Source organism: Columba livia, chromosome 3 (genome assembly GCF_036013475.1).
Source record: "Columba livia isolate bColLiv1 breed racing homer chromosome 3, bColLiv1.pat.W.v2, whole genome shotgun sequence".
Classification (NCBI taxonomy): Eukaryota; Metazoa; Chordata; class Aves; order Columbiformes; family Columbidae; genus Columba; species Columba livia.
Window position 1 is genome coordinate 36188913 of NC_088604.1, and position 23378 is coordinate 36212290.

A 23378-nucleotide genomic window follows, 5' to 3' on the forward strand; every position below is an offset into this window, starting at 1 on the left:
TGAATGTGCAGTGGAATGGAATGAGGGAGAACACTCCCAGGGCTGCCACTTAGAGAGGTGCAAATAACCCTTTTCCATGAGAGAGAGCTATATGTTCCTCTCTGACAGAGCACGACACACTGATCTAGCCAGGCTTTCTAATATCTTTGGCTATTGGTTCTGTACCAACTTGTATTCATTTATGGTGAGTGGCTGGAAAAGGTCACTCATGCATTTTGAAGAACCAGGAGGCATCTGAGCACAGCCTGTTGCTAGAATTTAATGAGGTGATCCAGTCTGTGCATGTGCTTGTAACATGTCACAGCAATTATAATGAAAAGCATATGTATTATCCTTTTTTTTCCCTTCTTTTTCTCTTGGTAGCTATAAGAGTTAGAAATCGAACAGTTAAGCTAACAGGAGGAAGAGGAAGGAGAGCTAATAGTTCATGCCATGTTTCCCATTCTGTAAGTAACAAGGTGTCATTTTCAAGATATCTTGTCTCTGGTTACCTGAATGCATACACCAAACCACTGACTTGCTGGGAATTTAACAAGTGAAATCCAAGTTTAAACTGTGACTCTAGCCCAGTTTCCATATTTTCCCAAGGGTGGGCTGTCAGCTCTTACTCTATATAATACTTTTCACGTTACAAGTGTTGCATTAGACCTAATGCATCTTCTCTGCCTGAAGTTATGTTAAAAACATAATTGCTCAAGCTCTATTTTACATAATTTATTATGGAACATTAAAAATGTACCAGGAGACACAAGTGTGATCATTGGCTCATCAGTCCTACACAGGAGCCTCAAGAGTAGGAGTCACAGGGTTGTTGTCCAACCCGTCTGCTCAAGCAGGGTCACGTAGAACAGGTTTGCACTGAACCATGTCCAGTTGTGTTTTGAGTCCTCCAGGGTTCGAGACTCCACAACCTATCCAAGCAAACTGTTCCAGTGTTTCAGCATCCTTACAGTAAAAAAAAGAAAAAAAAGGCTTTTTCTTACATTTAAATAGAATTTCCTGTATTTCAGTTTGTGCCCATTGTCTGTCCTGTCACTGGACACCACTGAAAAAAGCCTGCCTCCACTATTTTTAACATCTCCTGTAAGGTATTTATGCACATTGTTAAGATCCCCCTGAGCCTTCTCTTCTCCAGGCTGAACAGGCCCATCTCTCTCAGCCTTTCTTTGCATGTCAGGTGCTCCAGGCCCTTCACCATCTTCTCTTCTTCCCTTGACTCTCTCCAGTATGTTCACGTCTTGTGCTGGGGAGCCCAGAAATAGATGCAGCCCTTCAGATGTATCTCATTATTGGAAATGCTTCTCCTGATGCAATCTGGGAAGCTGTTGGCCATCCTTGATGTGAGGACGCATTGCTGGCTCAGGGTCAACTGGTTGTCCATCAGGACCCTCAGGTCTTTTTATGCCAAGATGCCTTCAAGCCAGTTGTCCCCAGCTTGTATTCATACATTGGATTATTCCTCCCTAGAGGAAGGACTTTGCATTTGTCCTTGATGGACTTCATGAAATTCTTCTCATCTCATTTCTCCAGCCTGTTAATGTCCCTATGAACAGTAGCACAACTTTAAACTAAGAGGCAGTTCTGCAAGGCATCGAACCTGTAACCCCTGCTTAGCTTTTGAGAGCTAAAAGCCTCCGTACTTTGCTGGATCTGGTGTCAACTTCCAGCAGTATTTTCTTAAACAGGTTGACAGATTCTTGGCTGAGGCAGGTCATTGTTCCAACATTTGTGTTTCGTGGCTACCCAGAAATGAGAGAGTACCACTGAGTTTCTATTCACCTGGGGGCAAAGCAACTCAAAGTTCTTCTATACCTTCTCTTTATTCCTTATTTTAGCCCAAAACTCAGCCACCAGAAGCAAGTGCAATCAAAATACTTCTTTTTTTTCTTTTTAATTAATATAAAGAGGATCAGGTAAGCACCAAAAAAGCCCAGATTCCTCAGTGTGTGCAACATGAAAGGATCTATCTAATTAAAAATGCAAAACAAACCAAAACTGCTTTTCTCCTCTCAGGGTGACATTTTCTCAGCAAAAATCACTAGTACGCAATATTTTTGTCCTCCTACCTAATGCTGAGTCTGACACAGAAAAAAAAATGGTCAATGTGAAGAGAGAGACCAATTCCAGTTAAAAAAGAAAAAGCCAATAAAAATCAAATGAAAAGGGGGAACAAATTTTCATTAACATGACAAAAGTTCTTTAAAATATACAACCATGTAAAAATGTGGAAGTGAATATGAAATACCTAAAATAAATTAGTTGGCCAGATGTAGTATTCTATGCCAGTTAGTCCTGTGTAGGAAACAGGAGAGTTGACATATTTATACACAGTGGTAATTATTTCTTATCAGCTCAAATCCAAGTTACGCTTAAATCAGTTGTCTGGATTTTCTAAGCTGTACTTTCCTTTCCTTCAAGTACATCAGGGAACATGGGGCTTAACTTACATTGCTTTAGAAGCAGACTTCATAATAATGTTCATTATCTGTACTTTAACATCTTTAACAATCATTTTGCAGAGAAATCTGCAGAAGTTTGTCTACCGAAAAGGATTTCCAGTACGCAAAGTTCTTCATGTAGCCTACTGCAGACTTTCATATCTTTTACTTCATTGTCATTGTTTGAGTTCTTAATAATTTATATGTTATTAGAGCAGCTAGTATCTCAGTGCAATTGTAACAATTAATTTACAGTTGATTTAAGTGGATTTACAAAGGAAATCACAGACTCCTGATACTTCCACTTCTGTTTTTTAAACTAGAAGCTAGCAGCACTGCAGATTTAAGGCCTGATCTTATAAATTGTTCCATGCTGTTACTTTCATAGGTCCTGCGGATTACAATAACGTTGACATGGATACTCAGGAAAAATACATGAAAAGGAAGAATAGATTTCACATAGCTCTACACTTGGCTTAGAATTTGCAGCCTTCTGAAGTAAAACCTGTTAATATTTTTCAGACTATAAATGGTAGAAGAATGAAGGTTCTGAAATCCATTTGTATTTTTCTAGGAATTTTTGTGATATCTAATGGTGCATGAGATATGCTATTACTCAAAGAAAAACAATATTAAAACAGTACTTGTCTGTGAAAAGAAGTAGAATTACTTTCTGGAGATACAGACAGTGTATCATCCTGCATCTTGAGTTCAGCCTGTTCTGCTTCTCACTAACTTGCATATTTCCTATGGAAGATTTATGGTTTGAACACATTTACAGGCCAGAAAAGTTAAGTCAGTGTATTCTATAACACATACCTTATGTGTTTTCAGTCTGATTTCCCAGGAGAACGCAGCTTACGTGATCTTCCTGCCTCTGTCCATCCATCTATCATGTCCCAACTACAAGCCCATCTGACAGAAAGGTAAGATATCATTGACAAATAATTTCCTACGAATTTCATGAGAGTCTGAGGCAGGGCAGATGAGATCTAAATTAATGCCCTGCACTGAGAGAGAGGCTGTAGAGCGAGTCTAACAGCAATTGCCAGCAACCCGGTCAGAACAGATTCATCGTGTGTGTTGGCTGATGGGCTGGCACAGGTGCACAGCCCCTTGCCTAGCCATGGAGAAAGGGACACGACCGAGACACAGGCATAGTGTGGGTATGGGAGGATGGGCCATTCAGCATCCCCTCTGTGCCCAAAGAATGAGGTAAACCGGAGAAGCTGGGCAATGACCTGAGGGAACGGATGGTGGGTTATTGCAGCAGGGGACAGGAAAGTGCTGGGTTATTGTGGTGAAGAAATCAAGCAATAAAGAAAACAAATCCTTACAATGGCATCTACATTAATTCCACCAGCTCCGAGGCAATTTATTTCCTTGGACTAATAATGGGAATTACTCTTGTGTTTGCTGTTTTAATATGGCGTTCTTGAACGTGTCAGGGCAGTAGAAGCAGAATCCAAAACCATTGGGTCTATTAGCATAAATTTTGCTGAAGGACTTGAAATTCTGAGCTTGGAACCAATATTAGATTCAAGCCTCTTGAGGGGAAGTAAAGTCATGTTTGAAAATGTATTTTATGTGTGATATTTATTTATTTAGTAACTGTAGTTTCCCAAACACATTTCCTCCCACAGTCACTGTTGGAAAAAAAAAAATCAAAATACAAACAACAAAATTACATCTAGTATTTTATATAAAAAGAAATGGGAGCAAGATTTGTAGATGGTGTATCGTTCTGGAACCTCAGCGACTGAAAAGATTTACTACTCCTATTAACAACAGCAAATGAAGAGTGATTATATTAAGTCAAATAACTTGTATCTCTTCCATCCAGTCATAATTTGAAGTTATCTGAAAATTAAGAGTCTGCTACCAGCCCTGGTAATTTGTTTCTCATTGATTACAAATAGTGAATGCCCTTAATTTCTCACTTGTATCTAACAAGCCTGAGCTTACAGCCATTAGTTCTTTTTATGCATTTGTCTGTTAGGATAAAGAACCTTTTAGGGCTTGTATTTTGTCTCTTCAAAGTACACTGTAGTTGTGTCACTTCCATGTTTTCTTTTGATAAACTAAACAGATTGAGCCTGTAACTGCAACTCTCTTGCTCTTAAATAATTTCATGGTCCTCTTTTGACCGGCCTCCAACATTTCAACATCCTGCAAGCCACAAGCATGGGACCTGTTTCCCCAGATAGCAAAGCTCTAACAGGTTCCCTTTACAATCACTTTTTTCTAGCAGACAATTCATCTTGACCCAGCTGGTGTATCTATTTCTGGATGAGATGAATCTCCTCTAAGCTAGTGCTGATGAACCCCCATCTGTTATTCCGATGTTAAGCTCATGGTGCGGTATACTGAGGTAAAACTGCATCCTACTACAATTCACAAGTTCTTTGCTTGCATAGCCGAGGAATGCTTTAATCCTTTCTGCTCCAGCACCGCTCTGGAATTTCACGCTGAATTGTCTATTCACTGTGGCCCCTAAATCCTCTTCAGACTTGTGTATCCAGGATTCAGTACATGGCCATATGATTTTTTGTAGGTTGACTTATCAAGTTAGTTGCTGCCATCTGAATGGTTTTCAAAAGATTCAGCTGTATTGCGGCACTGAGCTACGTAGCAGTTATATGTGCCACTTACAAAACAGATTCAAAACAAACAGAATGCTGCAACAAAGTTTGGGTCCAAAAATAGCTGAAGACACGTTATTCCCAGATCTGCATGAGCTCTCCAATATGCCATGCTTTGTCTTTCATTCCCATCACAGCTTCCAACTATTTCATTCTTTGGATGAAGACTGAGAGAGTTAACCTGCTCATATTGCTGTCTCCATCCAACTCTGGAGTAAAATATTAATATTTCATCATAGCTCTAGAAACTAACGTTTTTAAACAGCTTCTGCAGGTAATGTGGGAGTTGCCAAAAGCAAAACGCTCCCAAGTAGAGGGAAAAGGAGTAGGTTTTATCTGCCTACATCTCTTTCTACACGTGTGACTCATGTGGTCAAGTACACACATTGTTTCAGTACCTCATGTTTACTTGAGAGAGTGCTGCCTTACAATCATAAAAAAAAAAAAAAAGGAAAAAATCTTCACTTTCCTACTGCTGTTCCTGTTAAAATAGACTCTGTCTCTCTTTATTATAACCTCAGACTAAGCCGAAAGCCAGGATCTTGATTGTTTGGTATGCTCGTGACCACTGTCAGTCCATATGCACTCATCTGTAGTACAGTTCTTCACATGACTTGGGTATAAGACTAGTCAAGGAGTCCTTTAGGCTACACTTCTTAAGAAAGTAAGTAGATATCTTTGCCCAAAGTTACGTGCTTTTTTTTTGTTGTAGTGTGTAAAGAAGAGAAAGCTGTAAATCAAGTCATCAAAACAGTATTCAAAACCATTCAGTTGATATGTATAATAAACATAGGTGTATATTCCTGCTTCTCATTGATCCAGTTGGTCACAAAGGCTTGTCTTTATTTACCTGCGACCTATACTAAGGCGAGTTGTAGTACTTGTTACATACATGTATGGTAAAACCAGGTACACCTGGTACACAGGCAGGCACCCACTTGTGTTGTGAGGCACTGATAAAAATAATCTCATTGTGTTCAACTGACATAGTTAGATGTACTCTGCTATAGAAGAAACCTCAGTGAGACTGAAAACATGCATGAGATGTGGGAAGATGAGAGTCCAACTTTGCTGATGTTTGAAAAACGTACAAATTCATCAGACCTGAAATAAGGCTGTATTGTGAAGTATTTTGGTTTTAAGCACCTGGTAGCACTTGTTTAATAACAAGTCTGTCAGCCTTTTCAATATGAAACTATAAATACTTGATAAAACAAGACCTAGGATCTCAAACAGTATACATAGTGCCAAGCTGGCAAGCCTGGCTAGTTTTTCTACTGTTGGGACAGAAAGTAAATAAAAGACTGGAATTTTTTTAATCACTCTGAAAGCAGTTGTCTGTCTATAAAAGAATAATGGGGACATTTAATTTGTTTCCTTATGACAGGCAAACAAATCCTTAAAATTGCCGATTTTTTTTAAAGTATATTTAAAGATAACCATGGAACTGTTGCTTAAACAAATTGTATGCAACACACTTCTTTTGCCTATACAGTTTTTCTCTTTTATTTGATATTCTTAAATGCTTTAAAACAATATTTTTTTTCTCTCTCTCCTTTATATATTTTTTGGTTTCTGAAAAAAATAAGTCATTTCAAAGTGACATCTCCTTGCCTGCTGTTGGTGCTCCTAGTGGCTCTCCTCAAGGTGTTCATCTCCCCTCCTGCTCCACACCATGTTGCTGCCCAGTGCTCAAGGTACCCTTGGACCTTAGCCCAGGTAATGCCAGGGCTAGATGCAATAGTGTATGTGCAACATTTGCATCTGACTAGCATACTCCCATCAGCACTAATAACATCACAAACAGGAACAACCAGTAGGGATTTTGGGCAGGTCCTAATGAAAATGATGTAGTTCTAGGGAAAAAAAGCATGGCAAAAATCCTCCCCCTCTTGTCATCTTCATCTTTGACAGTGGCTGTACTAGAGACCGTTCCTATGGCAGATGATCATCTGGGACTTCACCACTGCTTTTCATGGCTGGGCACTGTGGAGAGTTTTTCCTGTTCCTTTTCTATCTCTCTTCTGTTTTTCAGTTTTCCCAAAACTTAATCTGTACTTTTAAAATCAGCATATCCCATCAGCTACTGATGCCACTAATGAGTCATTGTGCACGTGGACCAACCTCAGCATCCTCTGTGCAGCTATCTCTCCCAATATCCTGTTTTTCACAGCAGATATTAGTGAATGCCAAGAGAAGGATGGAACAACAAAGGTAAGCCTATAGCAATATTTCCTCAGAACACCTTCCTAGGCCCAGTAATTTGTGGTTTAGGAACTTCCCTAAGATAGAAATTCTCAAGTGAAATGTTTGCAGCTAGGATTCCTTGTTGGTCTTTTCTGACCTGAATTTATCTCATTGATTTTTAGACCCATGCAACCTTTTAGCACCAGAAATACACTTTGGCAAGGATTTCTGCATCCTTCTGCACTGTGTGTATTACTCCCTTCTGATTCATTCAAATCTGCAATTTTTTGGCTCCACCTGGTGCCCCTCATTCTTGTATTAGAAAGGACCATAAACAACAGTTTTGAGCCTTATCCACACCACTCCATGCTCAGCAAGACATCTTGGCTGTTTCTTTTCCAGGTTGCAAAGCCCTGCCATGCAAGGCTGGAAGTGCATGGCTCGTGGAAAAGGAGAAAGAAGAGCAGCAGAGTTCTGCTCAAGTCACACCATCAATGGGCACGTTTCTGAAGGGCTGAGAGATTCTACAAACACAACAAGATTCATCATTTTTGGCTAGGATTTTAAATATGAAGTCTACCCTAGGACAGTGCAGGACCATACAAATTACGTGATGCACACCACTATGCACAGGACGGTGAGTAGATGCACATGGACATTCATGGGAACGCACATGCTGTGATGAAAATATTCATTGTCTTCTTTCCTAAGAAACCCAGTTTCATAGTTCTTTCAGCTGCATTTTCCAAGAATAAAGAACAAGGCCCTAGAAATTAGGTTTGGTTAGCAAAACCCCCTGTAATTGCTTCCAACTCAGAGGATCAATCAGCTAAAATTCAGAGAGTACAAACAGTATTCTTCCAAATACATAAATTGCTCGTGTCTGACTTGCAAGGCAGGTACAATATCAAGAGCACTGGTGTGAGCATCTGTACATGTAAATTCTTGACATGTATCTGTAAAGGAGACAATGTACACAGAAGAATGTCACTTGGATGAGGCAGCCTTTCCTAGGTAGGAATGGAAGATTGCCTGTGTCAGAAGACTGCCACTTGTACATGACTCCCAATTGAAAATTGTTTTGCATTTTCGTTTGTAGTCACATAAAGCACTCAAAACAAGCCAAACTCTCCAGCAAGAGAGAAAGCCTTTGCCTTTGAAAAGGGAATTTTTAAAAATTAATTATAAATATACTGTAAAATGTAATTTTTGTTGTGGCATAGTGGCTGAACAATAAAAGGTGATTAACTTAGATAATAACGTCTCATAAATGCAAGTTTTTTTACTTCTAATTTGGCTTTTGTTGTTTTAAGCCTGCTTTTCAGCTACCCTTAAATCTGTATTTTCTGGTTTAATTAACAAAAGACATAATATAGCAACTTCTACATCATGGAATGGAAATTAGTTTTGCAAACTGCAGTTACAAGTAGTTTTGTTAAGTTTGTGCCACATCTCATGAATAAATATAGCACACCCTGCATACTGAGCTGTTCAAACTGGCGAAAGGGCAGAAATAGGCAAAAGAACATTTACTGTCATTTATTCTTGTCAAAGCAAAATTGAATAAAGCCTCATCCAAAGAATGCCAACAGATACTCAGCATCCTATGGCTCTCAGAATCAGGCCATTAACACTTTTGCCAAGCTGACAGATATTTTAATCAAGGGGATTTACACACTGATGAGTAGATTAATATAAACATTCTCTCAGTCTCAATTGTGCAGTAAACAGATCCCAGGAGTACGAATGTATTTAAAAATTAGTGTACTAAGCAGATCCCACAAGCAACAAGCAAATGGAAAATATTCGATTAAGATAGGCTGCACTGACTTTTGCTACGTGATGGATAATAGACTAACGCTTCCATGTCCACTCACCTCCTACATTGTCTCAGATCTTTATTTTTCCCCAGTTCTCAATCTGAACTATGTATCCAGACTTCCAAAGAAGACATCTCATCCCGCGTGTCTCAGCTGACATGCAAACCAGTGAGCACCAAGCTACAAATTACCCTCATCTTTGGCCTTGTCTTTGCCGACTTCCCAAATGCAGACAGACAGCTGGAGGACAGATGGCAAAACTGAAAGTGTGTCTCAGTGTGAGAGGTTTCCGTCCGGAAAGAGCACCCAGTGGTCACGAGCACCCTTCCTTTTCCTTCCTAGGGGTGGTGAACATGAAGTGCTGTTCACAGACTCTCTACTGTGGGGAGGAAGGTCCAAGGTTTTGTGCTTTCAAAAAATGGAGGTTACAGTTGTTTGAGAACCACAATACAGAAAACAGAAAAGCCATCACAAAAACCTGAGAGCCAACAGTTTATATGAGCAATTGACTAAGTCACTGAGATACTATTTGTATGCATTTCTAATGCACTCATTACCCTAACAGCACTAAAACAATTTATTTTCTTCCTTTCTTTTTACTGTTACAGTAATAATTTATTTAAAATAGGAGCTGCATCAGCAAATTTCTTATGAGATATTACTCCTGCTTACAAATGTTATCTATTTGAGCAAGCAAGATCTGTAATTTAGAAAAGATTAATCTTCAGAGGATCACAGCTCCAATCACAACATTACCACATATAGAAAAACACAACCCAGCTATTTTCTGTGATGAGAAGCTGTACTCTATGGCAGATGAACTCAACATGCATTAGCTGAAACTCCAGAGTAAACATTTTCTATGGTTTCCACCAGGATGGATGTTTCGAACCAGTACTGCATGTCTAGATCACCTCTTTCTTACTTTGTGCAGGAAACATATTTTCCCACCAAGGTGGGATATGTGCCTAGTCAGAAAGCAAGGCTTTCTTTGTCTTTCTTTGTCTTTAAAATATAGCTGAGCCAGGGGGAGGATTCCAGCTCTGTCTTTCACACCATTCCCACAGTTACCTAGGGAAATCAAGCTTAGCTTAAAATATCATAAAAGCGGTCCACAACTGATCATTAAAATACACACAGAGAGACAGAGTGGGAAGGCAATTCAAGTGAGTTGCCTTACAAGTCCATCCTCTGCTCAGTCTGTTCAATATTTTCATTTACATAGAGCTATAAAATGGTTAATGATAAGCTATAGGAATGGCAAAAGCTGTGAAGGATCAGACCAAATTTTAAAATGATCTGGTGATGTAGCTGCCCAAAATCAACGAGATTAATTTAGCCTGTCTTTCCTCAAATGCAATGCGAAGGGTTTATTCCTGACAAGCTATTACAGAACAAATCAATGGGGATAACAATCAGCAAGACAGCTGTGTGTTGGTGAAAGAACCAGCTTTATAGGGGTCACAAAACTGGTATGAACACAGCAATCTAGCACTGCAAAAGGAAGACAACTTTCATTTTGGTGTTACAGAAATGGGGTGTGCTTTAAGACAGAAAATATATTTCCTCTGTCATGCAGAGTGCTGGTAAAGTGTTACCTGGAGCACTGCATCCAGACCTGGATTCTGCACTTGAAGGTAAGCCGGAGAAAATAAAAGGAAATTTGAGAAGTAAGAGCAATAAGAAGTCTGGAAAAAAATACATAAAGAGAAAAAAAAAAAAAAAAAAAAAGGCTGGGGTTGTTCAGCTTGGAAAGTGAGGACTGAGAAAGAAATTGAAATCTTCCATTGTCATAAAGGTTGCTATATGTTACTCTTTCTGACTTTACTGTATCTAGGGCAGGTACTAGGGAAGATTTCTTAGTGATGAGGGTAGACAGAGGGTAGTACAGTGACCCTGAGAGATTTTGAAATCTCCATCAGTGCAGGATGCTCAGATTATGTCAGTACTCCCAACTCAGCAATACTGGAACACAGACCTGGGCACTCAGTCACCCTCCCTGCAAAGGCATCAGTTGTTTTGGGTCTGTCAGCACCCCCCAAACAGTTTCCAGGTGTTCACAGGCCAGCAGTTCACGTGGGGCAGGGATCATTCCCAACAGACAGGCTCAGTGAGAGCATCCATCACAGCAAGGTAGAAGAGCTTCAAAGGATATTTCCCTGGGCCAGTTGAACTCAGGATTAGAGAACTGTGCTAGGCACATTTAATGTATTAGTGCTGCAGTCCACTAGTAAAAGTCTGTAGGAAGGTAAACCCACCTCCGCAACAGGAGGGGTTAGGAGATATTGTAACGCCATACTTAGCTCTACATGCTTGCAGCCCAGTCTTACACTTACTAATGACCTTTGCTGGAATATGCAGAAAACCTTGGGTTACAGTACAGTCCAAATGAAATCCATTCTCCAGGATCCTTGTGAAGAGACAGTGAGGCTGACCTTAAAACAAACAACACAAACTAAAAAAAAAAAAAAAAAAAAAAAAAAGCTTTCTTTCTGCTTCCCTGAGTGGTTTGTCTTGTAGATAACTCAGTAGAAATAGAAAAAGCAGTCTAATATAAATCAAGTCCAGCATCTCAGCCAGAGATAAACAACTTTATCAACTAGAAGATGCAGAACTCAATTTATTGTTATATGGCATCGGAGGAACAAGCATTAGCAAACAGTGCAAGTATATTGCCCTTCCATCATTTAGGAAATCAGAGGGGGCTGGAGGCTACACTCTGCAGCACGGCTCTCAAACAGCTTCTCTGCACCAGCTGTGGGCCTAACTTTATCACACTTTGCAAACAAAGAAAACGTCTATAACACAGCCACTGGTCCAACTGTACTGTGATTGATAGCAGCTTAGCTGCAGTAGCAAGATGCTCAGCATGGGCTATGGATTCTCCCAAAATGGGCGGCTTGCTCAGTCTGCATAGGAACAGTGTTGCCCGAGCTGGATTCCTGCTCTTGTGCGAGGTAGTTAACCTAACCCTGGCTCAAACATGTCTTTACTGCAACTGCAGCATAGATACGGCCAAAGAAGTATCCCAGATGGTGAGCTAAGCCAGCAGAAAACAGCCTTTGTGATTCCTACAGGGCTTTGTTCATGAAGGCTCCACATCAACAGGCACCTTGCATATATACACTGTGCAAATATACATATATTTCAGTGTGAACTCAAGGTTTCATTGGAAAATACTCTTTAACACCACCACCCTTCCTGTACACACCAAAGTCCTACTTCATTTCACCCATCACATCTTGGCATCCTATTTTTTTGGGAGAGAGTGGAAAGAATGAGAGCATGTAGCCACTCAGGTGTCAGGAAGGTGTCACTAGGTGATGCAGAAAGTGGAGGATAGGGTTACAAATCTGTCCACTGATAATGAGCAAAACAAAAAATTCTTCAACTTGCTGGGAGAAAAAAAGCAGAATGCTGAGTGGCAAGGGCCAGCCCATCAAAATGCGGAAATTTTGTGGAAAGTGAATATTTCCCTACTGTGAAATTCCCTTCACTGGTCCTTTCCATATTCATAGTCAGGCTCAGTTCAGGCATGTTCAATTAAGACATCTAGTTTGATAAAAAAAGTACAGATGAAGACACTAGCTCTAGTGGATGAAATAACATATGATGAAGAGCCCAAATTGTTGAAATCTGGCAGTAGAAGGAGAGTAATAAAGATAGTTCAGTAAAATGTATTTTCTGAGCCCAGAATAAAGTTTAAAAATAAATTTGAGTTACTTGAAGCAAAGTAGTTTTAAAATAAATCTAGGTATTCAGAGCTGCTTGTGAGGAGGAAGGTGACTTTGAGGAATGCTTGAAGGACCGCACCCACTGTCAAACCTCGGTCTATTCCCTTGCAATCCCACACCATTTTGTCTAAGTCACCTGAGAGAAAAAAACTGGTGGGTGTATAATTTTTTTTCCTATTCCTCCTGGGTGGTCTGCTGCACAGCTTGAAATCTGTGTTTTTGTAGCAAACAATGAAAGAAATTGATTCCCTCAAGCCCCAGCATATAGGCAACACAGTCTGTACACTGCAGGACTGTAAGTCACCTCTGAGTCATCAGATCCAGACCCCTGCTATCTCTAGCAATCACGCCACATAAACTGATACATAAATCTATCTTCTTCCATATTAAAAATAAACTCTATTCTGAAGGATGGAAAATTTCTTCGAACTCACAACTTAAATCTATTCACAGACAGCTGTAGCCTTCGTTTTCGTGTCATGGAGACCCTTTATCTGATCTCTTTACTCTATAGAACACTAACCCCCAGCTCCAGTCTGCACTTAAACAGCCTTTCTAGCCCCATCCAAACTTTATTTTGCCAGAGTGAGGAAACCAAGGTCTTTCCAGTCTCCCCCAAGATGACAGAAAGTCTCTGGCCTTCCTCTGCACCGGCAGAAGCTAGAATCCACTTTTTGGGGTTTTTTTTTATGCTGGGTGGATTTTTTTTATGCCAGGTGACCAGAGTTGCAACCATTTTTCAAGAGAGACTCTAACAGTAGTTCGTACAATAGGTTAACACTTGATTATCTGCAGTAGAAATATCTAATCTGGCAGGTTTTACCCTTGTATTTTCTTTCTTCGTGACAGCATCTCATTGAGCAGGATTGACCACCGCATGCACGTTTCTTCTTCTCTCCTTTCCTAATGGTCAATCTCAGGTTTATAATGGTAGCTATGTCTATTAATTCCTGTTAAATTTTCTCCCACTTCTGTAATTCCAATCTAAAATTTCAGCGAAGTTCTTTTATTTTATATTCAAATCCTCATTTTCAGTGCTGGTACAACTAACTTTTTCATTAGCAGCAGCTTTCATTACCACATTATTTCCTTCTCCCGTTGAATTCATTGATAAAAACACTAAATACTCAATCATATATGATGTATTTTTAAATCCAAGAAACAATATTGCTTTTTCATGTTTAAAACCAGATATCCTAGATAGACTACAATCCATCATACCTTAAACTGTCTTATTCTATTTTTCACTTGCCCCATATCTGATTATTTTAATAAATATCTTGCTTTCTGATACAGGCAGGGTTTGTGAATGTCAGAAGCACGTAAACATTCATGTTGAAAAAAAGAATAAGGAAGTTCAGTAACTTCATAAAACCTTCTACCCTGGATTGATTGGGGGATATTTTTAGCCTGCTGCACTGAATTGTTCAGTAGCAACAGAGTTACTGTTTTATTAAGGTTTTATTTATAAATGTAGGACCAATTATAGCCTTTATCATAAGCAAGCTGCTATCTTAATTAAAAATGAGCCAAAGCTTGCTCATGGTCTGAGCTTTGCCTTTATGCCTGAGGTTAGGTACCTAGACCCATATTTAGATCCCTATATAAGTGTGGCCTGAGGCATTGTGTAACTCCAGCCGCTGTTGATTTGACTGCAGGTCCAAGTTATTAGGTTTCCTGTCCTTCCACAGGACAGGAAAATTTCATTTTGATGAGAGCTGAAGATTGCTGCTGTTTCCATGATCTGTGGCTCCTTGCAAAACCTTTTCTCTCTCTTTGCTTTTCATTCTCTCTTGGAGACGGGTTAGGCAAGAGGGTGGTGGTGTTTTGACGCCCAGTGCTGTGACAACAGGCAAACAGCTGTGGGCTGTTCTGAGGCTGGATAATTCATGCCCATTGAACAGAAAAAGGCTATAGACAGCACATTGCAGACCCCAAGCTGGTGCAGAATGAGAAACACCAAAGTACCTGCTCGTGGCTCTGCCTTCTCTAAGGTCATAAAGGTTTGCCTCATTATTTTGGATTAGTTCAGTGTTTAACAGCTCTGTGTTTTGAAAACTTCCCTGCTCTGTCCCCAGAAAAACCTCCGAGACATCCTTTGTCAAGCAGGACTGTAAACATGGAGACCTCATCCCATAAGATTAGCTTCCAGTCAAACCAGAAGCTACCCTGGGATTTCTGAGCTGACGAGAAGCCTCTCTGAGTTTCTTGTGCTAATTTGCTCCTTCTGTTTTGAGCAGCATTTTAATATTGAGCTCAGCCAGAGCCAGGTGGGTGGTGGAAATGGCAACATGCTCTTTCTGCTCTTTGCTTCAAGGTGCCCTGAATCTGCTGACTGAAAATTCCTTTTTGAGGTACTTTGGCTTTCACGTTAAAGTAGAAGAAGCGAAGTTTAGGAGCATGTATAAAGTAAAAGCGTCAGCAAAAATCAATGGGCTGAATCTGGAAGTAAATTTTATATCAAGTATTTTGTACGTCACAGAAGAGGTGTCCAGAGCCAGGTGAAGTAAAAAGAGAAAACAGAATGAATAGTAGGAAAGGGAAGAAAGGCTAGAAGAGATACACACTGAAGCCCTGGAAGTTTAGTGTTTTGCATTATGGAGAAGCACTTGACTCTCAAATGAAGTGTTTCCACAGTTACAATCTAAATACATCTTTAGCCCCTCCATCTTTGCGAGATTAAGCTACAAACCATGAGCAACCGGACCCCAAACCAGTTGGAATCCCCCTGCGATGCACTGGAATAAAATCTGTCAAACAGTTTTGGAGATAAATACCAGAAACTGCACCTGATGCAGCGTGGTGGCACTGCAAGTGGTGCGCGCGTTGTGACAGCTGATAGAAGAAGCAAGGACTGTCCCCAGGCACTCATTAACTCAGGAGAACCCTGAGAAATGGAAAAGCCTGAAGACCTTAGGGAGCTGTGCATTGCAGACAGATGAAGGACAGAAGGAAACGAAAGGCAAGAAACGTTCCATGCCATTTCAACATGATTGTCCTGCACAGGCTGGGCTGAGCACACCACTTTCAAGCCTCAGCATTAAAAAAAGAACAAGGGAAGGAAGGTTGTATTTCTCAGCAAAAAGGGCAGCACAGAATTTAGAAGCTAACAAGAAGACTCTCTGCAGTGCGGTTTGAAATATATATTTCAGCATCTAACATGTCCAAATGTTGACAATCTATTGTCACTGATGAGCAGCTTTCTCAGGTTGTGCTGCTCAGAGCCTAACTTTTACCGGTAGATCTCACCTCTGCTGTTTTCAGTGGCATCTGCATTGGGAGAAATAAAAAGTTCTGCAGAGAAGCATTATTTTAGCTTTCTGCTACTCTCACAGGAATATCATTTTTCATTTTCAATTACCAAATAAGTAGTTTTATGAATATTTTAACCAAAACTATCTTTAGAAAAGAGGGAAATGTGTGTATACACACACACACACACAAAGACGAGTGTGTATGTATTTTCCTTGCCTTTGTTTGGGGTTTTCAGTCTTGCATATTAGGATATGCCATCGCTGACTAATAGACTAAGACTCAGAATATTGAAAAGAAATAATTCTGTCTGTGTGTCAAAGGTATGAGCCTGTAAACTTAATTACAGAAACAATTTAGGTTTATACAAGCAGTAAAAGACTAACAAAACAATAACATGCTGAGAAGCCCAAAATTTCTCCAGTAAATCATGACATCAGACTTTCTTAGTGTGCACATCTGTGTACCACAACTTGTTCACCTTTATTCATTCTGAATTTATGACTGCTTGCTTACACAGTAACGCAAACACCAAGTGAATTAGTGCACCAGGATTCTACCATATGATTCTATGGTGTTGTAAGAAATCAAACAGTAAAACCATCCTACCTGTTGCCTTTTTTTTTTTTTTCCTGGCTTCTCCCTGGTCTACCAATCTGTGGACTGCAATGCCACGCATTCCTTGCCACTGCAATGCCCTCTTGGCTGACTTCCCACTGCGGGGTCCCCAACGTGTCCCATTCTGCAGCCCCTTTGCTTTCAAGTCAGATCTGATGGGCTACTGCTGCCTCTAAAAAGCGAAGTATGTGCATCTCACATGCTGTCACTTCTCTTCGCACCTTCCCACTGCCTGTGGGGCTGGGCAAGGGCTGGAGTTTGCCTGGGGACTGGTGGAGCACCAACACAGGAGACCACAGTCTCGGCTGAGCCTCTGTGTGCTGCCATAATACAAATACTGGCAAGTGGTATTCTCAAAAGCTACACTAACAGCTCTGGTTCCTTTGCCAGCTAGTTAGGCTTGATACTTTCCTATAAAACAAGCACATCATTTATGTGTGCTATACAGTACACAGAACTATAAAAAACACACCGGTTACTGGGCAGGCCCTGGGGGTTCACTGTTTTAGCAGGCAAATAGAATCCAATCCAGAACTAAAACTCAGCAAAGAGTATGAAATAGAAGTTACACAGGCACATGTCAACCTCACATGAGAGGTTTGGACATGAGAGCAACTCAGATGTATCAGGAGCTTATAATAAATATTTATATAGCACTGCAGAAGTACCAGGTAGCTTACGATGAGCAAAGTGTGCCAAGTAGGAGCCTCTGAAAAGTTTAACTTCCAAATGCGTAAAACAGGAAAACACTAACTCTGGAGCTGAGACACCACACCTGTCTCCCTGAAGCCAAAGTTAGCACATTGGGCAGGATAAGTCCATGTGTTAGAATCTCACATGTATGCTAGGAAAGAATTGTATTTACCATATCAGTGCCTTGCCTAGCACCTGCTGAGAAGCCAGGCTTTGGATCCAGAGTACCAAGGCAGGAACCAGATCAACTTCATGAAGAGATGGGGTTGCACTTATTTTTGTTCACCATTTTCCAGGTGAAGATTTAATGCAGATTCATATGAAAGGAGACACAAAGAAACAAAACATCTCTGAACTGTGCTGGAGATTTACCGCACCTTCAATCCTTTCTCTTCTGTCTCTAGGTAAACTGAATTTAATGCTTCCTCCCATGCAAGACAATCTGTTATGAAGACATTAAGAGTCTAAATAAATAACCTTTTTTTTTTTTTTAAAGAAGGAAGATTATAAAAAATATTCTGTCAGAACAAGCAGAAATGCTATCAAACCTAGCAATTCATCAGCATGCTGATGTGCTTAAAGGAACCGATTCCAAGAGGTAGATACTTTGGAAAAACACAGGTAATGGCAGCCAGGAACTAGCTTTCCCTTATGGTTTTATGGCATAACATAGCAGGCATCTCTCAAACTAAGTAAAAAAGCTGTAGAGATTTTGTTGATAGAAGTTCTGACAGTATTTAAAGCTAAGTGTGGCTCATCCATGAGTCTGGGGGTTTTAGTTGTTCAGGGTTTCTTTAATATACAAAATTTAGCTCAGTTTGTCTATGCATTTCCCTGCTTTTTACCTGTTCCATCTGCAGAGTGATAAAAACCAGCTTTTTTGTGTATGCCATCAGTATGTGCAAGTGCGATACACTGCTGTGCTACTGCCCTGAGATAATATGCTGCTAACTGGGTACCTCTGTGTCACTGTCATACTTCATTACTCACCAGCAACAGAATCACCCAAGCTGAAGCAACTGTACCTAACAGTAAATTTGTATGTATTCTTGTATAATTTCAATATCATACAACCAGTTTTTCATAACCTCCCTGCACTACTGCAAATGGTCATTTACTGGTTTGGTGAATGTATTCTAGAGCCCTAGAGGAAATAACACTAACTACTTTAAATAGCAGTTGGGTCTTAATGCCCCAGAGGAGCTATCTTTGCATAACAGATATGTACCTTTTTCAGTTAAATTAGTTCAGCTGTTATATTTTCTCTATGCTAGGTACACCTTTCCCACCACTTTGTCTGCATGGTGAGTAGATGTGATGCTATCCAGCTTCTCCACCTCAGGTATGTCTAGGCTTCACCATGAAGTAATTTATGAGAATATCCAAGTGGAAAAGCTGGGTAGTTCATCCATTTGCTCACCAGGGAGGGTCTGTGGTACAGTGTGGACAGATCCCATAACAATTCAGCTAGTGGTCATTTCATTAGTCACATTCATTAGAAACTCATTAGATCATGCTCATTGCTTTACAAGACTTGGCTCAAGTATTTGCAAGTAATGAAGGTACTTTTCTTAGACCATGGGTGGGATCTATTGCCCTTAGGTCTCAAAAAGTTACTTGTCAAACTCTCAGCTATTTACCCTGCCTCCCATTACAGGCAGTCAAGAGAAGCAGGTACATCCAAGGAGAAATTAATCTCATCTGGAGGCAGGTAGTTAAAGTAGGTCAGAGAGACTGCATGTGTGGGTTGCTCTCCAATGAATGTAGTTGAAGCCCAGAGCAATCAGTGAAGAATTAGACAACTAAACCTTAAATATCTATACTGAGATGGAAATAAACTCACCCAATATTTCTCTGTCAGCGATAAATAGCTGCTACAAGGAAAGTTGTGCTCTTGGTCATAGTTTCATGACTTGGCTTGTAAAATATGCCCTGCTCCAGGGTCTCCTATCTCCCCAGACACTCCTCAGAGTGTTATGGTGTGTAAGTAGGTCAGCACTCTTGTTAACATTACACCACTCCAGTGATAAACCTTTTGTTTCTGCAGAAACAATGTCTAAATGCTACTTCTCTAGCACCTGTTCAGCTGTGATAGTATGAGCATGGCTTGCACTATAATATTTGTCCTTTTTAAATAGCTCCATTAATTTATTCCCTGTGCAGGAAACCTTTGTACAGATTCACTGCTGGAAGAAAATAATAGTTGTGTAGAGGACAAATGGTTCTAAAAGGGCAGCTTGTTTCCATCTACACTCTGCCTGCAATACCTGTACTTCTTTTCTATTTTATAACATAAGTGTTATATAAAGTAAGTGTAAACTTTGAGGATTAATGGGACTTTTTGGTGTTTTTATAATATTTTTCCAAATGAGACTGTGTTTTTATGTTTGGTAAATTAATTTAAGTAGAAGAGTGAGACAGAAACAATTGGGAGTCTCAAAGGATCAACATATAAGAAACAAGTAATTTTACTCTGGTTTCTATATCTAACTGCTCCATATGTTTGGATACAGTGATCTTAATTACGGTTTTGTCTTTATTGCCCACCCTTAGTTGAAGACAATGGTAAATGACATTATTGTAGCCACATAAGAGGACTTGGTTACTACAATAATGGTGCTCTGCTCAACATTTTTCAAGATATAAAGCAGAAATACGTAGCACATCTACCAAAGAAAAATTGATATTATAGTTATTAATCCATTTTAATTTCACTATACAGTACATTGAAAGACCAGCTACAATGTCTTCTTTAAAAAATAAATTCTGAGAACAGGTATATTTATTATCCACAACTTGAAACTTCTTTTTCAATAATTTATGGAAATATTTGTGAAAAAAAAAATATTTATTTGTATTAGTGAGCTCCATATATGACGTACAAATTATTTCAGCCTAATGCATTTTCACATATGTCTACCCTGTGAATTATATGTGGTTTTATGTTTCTGTTTAATCATGGTATACAAATGGTCATGGTCAGTTAATGCTTGTATAGCACTTGGAATGTATCAGTTGATATATGTTTGATTGCTATTTTATTAAAATAATATTAAATATATTGTTTAAAGTTCCTTAGATCAGTACTTACTGTGCTACTGTAGATTTCTAAACTGATTCAAAAAAAAAAAAAAATACCTCTGGTCAATTGAATAGAAATAAGAGCTCTAGCAGTTACATTTTTATTTTTTGCCATTGGTGAAAACCTCTCTTTCAGCACCTGAAGGCAATATGTATCACTGAAGAAAAAGTAAATCTTACATCTAAAATGCTTAAACAGATTAATGAAACAAAAAAAGAAATTATTACAAAAATAAAGGACCTCTTTCATAGCTATTTTCCCTCAATCATCATTCATAGTTCAGTTAATCTTCGTATTTTTCTAAGTTAGACTGAAAGATCTTTAACATGGGAAACAAACTGCTTTTATGTTTTATAAATTCCTGCTATACTGGTTTACATAATGCCACAATGTGCAGTTTTTCATTGTGGTCTTTGGTTTGATCTTGGCCAAGCGAGTAGTTCAAATCATTTTGAAAAGTTAAATTTTCATGAACAGTGTTTTTCCTGAATTAATGGCAAGGGAGCACAGTTTGCTGTCTGCAGTGCAACAGGACCAGCTGGCCATTTTCTCTTATATAAAGTGACTTGTGGGCACATGGCAGACACGAAGGCTGCACACAGCAGTTATCACCAGTTGCCTGCTGTGTGTCAGTATACATTTCTAGATTTTGCTTGATCAACACTACTCCCTCAGACTGTTGTTTTTTAAGCTCAGTTTTGAAAAGCCGGTGTGGATCTGGCAAAATTTGTCAGCCTTAGCTAACTTCACAGCTTGAGCATCTTCAACTGAAAGTTCAAATCTAGATGTGACTTTTTCTTTAAATATGGAGTATATTAATTTAAAGCTACTAATTTAAAAACACAAAGAATGTGGTAACATTTTTCTGTCTTGTGACATCAGTTGCAGTATCGCAGTAAAATAAATTTTAAAATTTATTTGAAGAATTTCTCTAGAGTTTTCTGAGAATTTGGATATGGGTCAAAACCTAGTACACCATGTTGTACATTATGTTAGACAGCAGCTAAATAGCACATTAACAAGACTGGGTAAGATTTGGTTTTCAGTGATAACTTTATATCTCCTAGGACATGTTACGGTAATACAGATATGAAGGAGACCAGATGTTCACCTGACCCTTACAGACCTGGAAGTACTCCTCAGAGAAATGCAACTGTTAATTATTATTCTATAATAAGGATTAATTTGGACCGAAGTATTTTTCCCGTATATTGCTCTTTCTAAAACAGGAAAGTCTGAAATGGCTGAAATGATTTATCATGCAAAAGGCAATATGGCTTTTATGTAGTTTCATTTACTGTGTTTCTCAGGCATAAAAAAGACTTAGATTTAAAAGATCATCTTGAGATATACATCACAACCTCTTTTGAAATTAATGAGTGCACTAGTTTTCATGCCCATGAAATTCAGGCTAGATACCAGAGTGCCTGGACTTCAGTGGAAAGAGAGAATCAACGGTTACTTTCTTCACTCTGCTTTTGTATGTTCATATCTTGCAAAGTACCTCCACAGGGCAGGGCTGGGATTATGTGTCAACAGCCAGAGCAGGGGGATTGCAAACAGGCCATGAACAGGCATATGATTACAGGCAAGCTGTATCTTTGACCTCTCTGCTTCACTCCGCATCTAAATTTCAAGGCTCTGGTCGTCAAAGGCAAAGCCTGGGACCCCCAGCCTGTCAGGAACACTGTTAAGCAACTTGTCTCCACCATGGTCCAGCCTATGGCCAAGCTCTCTCTTGTAGTGTTTCCCCGTGGCTCTGACCAGCTGTGACTCCCCTACCCTCTCCCTGTGCTGAGATAAGCCATGTGTTTTTTTTCCATAGCATCAAAGGTCTATTTACAGGACACCTTTTTAAAATACTTCACTAAACAACTGTTGATAGCTACTGAGATTAAAACGTGAAAACCAAAGCTAAGGCAGATGTAAGCTTTACTTGGCAATACAATACCCAAATTCATGGATAGATATCCCAAAGTTCTCCACACATTAAACAATCCATAATGTTGTTCTAACAATACCCACAGTTCAGAGTACCCACCTTCTAGAGAAACCCTTATTCCAGCAAAGCCTTATTATTATTGTCTAAATAAATTCTCTACAACAGAAAAGTTTATCAGATCTCTTCTGCACATTGTCTTTAAATCATCCAGACCTTCCTTCACCTTCCCCGTCTGATCTTAAACTTAAAATGATTGATGGTGTTGTTCTGATGACAAATGCTACAGTAATGAGCCAGAACATAGAAATTTTTCAAGTTGAAAACCAGAAAAGAATCATTAGATCCATGATAAATCAATGATTTGAACAAAAACACAATCATGAATGAAAAGAAAAACAGAAGACAGTCCGTTAGTCTTAGTGACTGACAGAAGAAGTAGGATATAGGTACAAACTATGTATTATTAAATTATTTTTTATTTTGTTATCTTATAAGCATGTAGTGTGCTTAAACAATGTGTCATTATCTTTCAGTGATATATTGTAGCAAACTATCATGCAGGAGAGGAATTCATCAGTGAACAGGAGATGGGAAATAGCAATAGCAACTAGTGAATATATTCTTAATGTTTAAGATCAAATGTGATAGCAAACTTATGTCAGTAGAAGACCTGACCAAATATGGACATCTGGTTTTATTTGAAGCAGCTGTTGTCCAGCTTGACTATCATTCTTACTTGGGAGCATTCACAAAAGCAAGTGTTTGAACAAATATTTGGAGTATGGCTTCTCTTCAAACAAATACTCTTCTTCACTCATGATCAACCGTGATGTCTGTTATTACCTATGCAACATCTATACTTCTGTTTAAACTGCTCTGGCTGTCTGACTAGGGGGGCAAAAACAGATTCTGGATGATACAAGTGATGAGAGATGATGGTGAAGATCAAAAAGCACTAATATTCTCAGTT

At 39.3% G+C, this 23378-nt stretch overlaps 1 long non-coding RNA gene across 1 annotated transcript; it reads left to right on the forward strand.

Annotated features, from left to right (window-relative positions):
• The first annotated feature begins 3374 nt into the window (after nucleotides 1-3374).
• LOC135579000 (uncharacterized) lies at nucleotides 3375-21134 on the forward strand. The gene is made up of 3 exons (XR_010471220.1): nucleotides 3375-7294; nucleotides 7670-17788; nucleotides 17881-21134. It is a non-coding gene; the product is annotated as an uncharacterized LOC135579000 (long non-coding RNA).
• Nucleotides 21135-23378: the final 2244 nt, after the last annotated feature.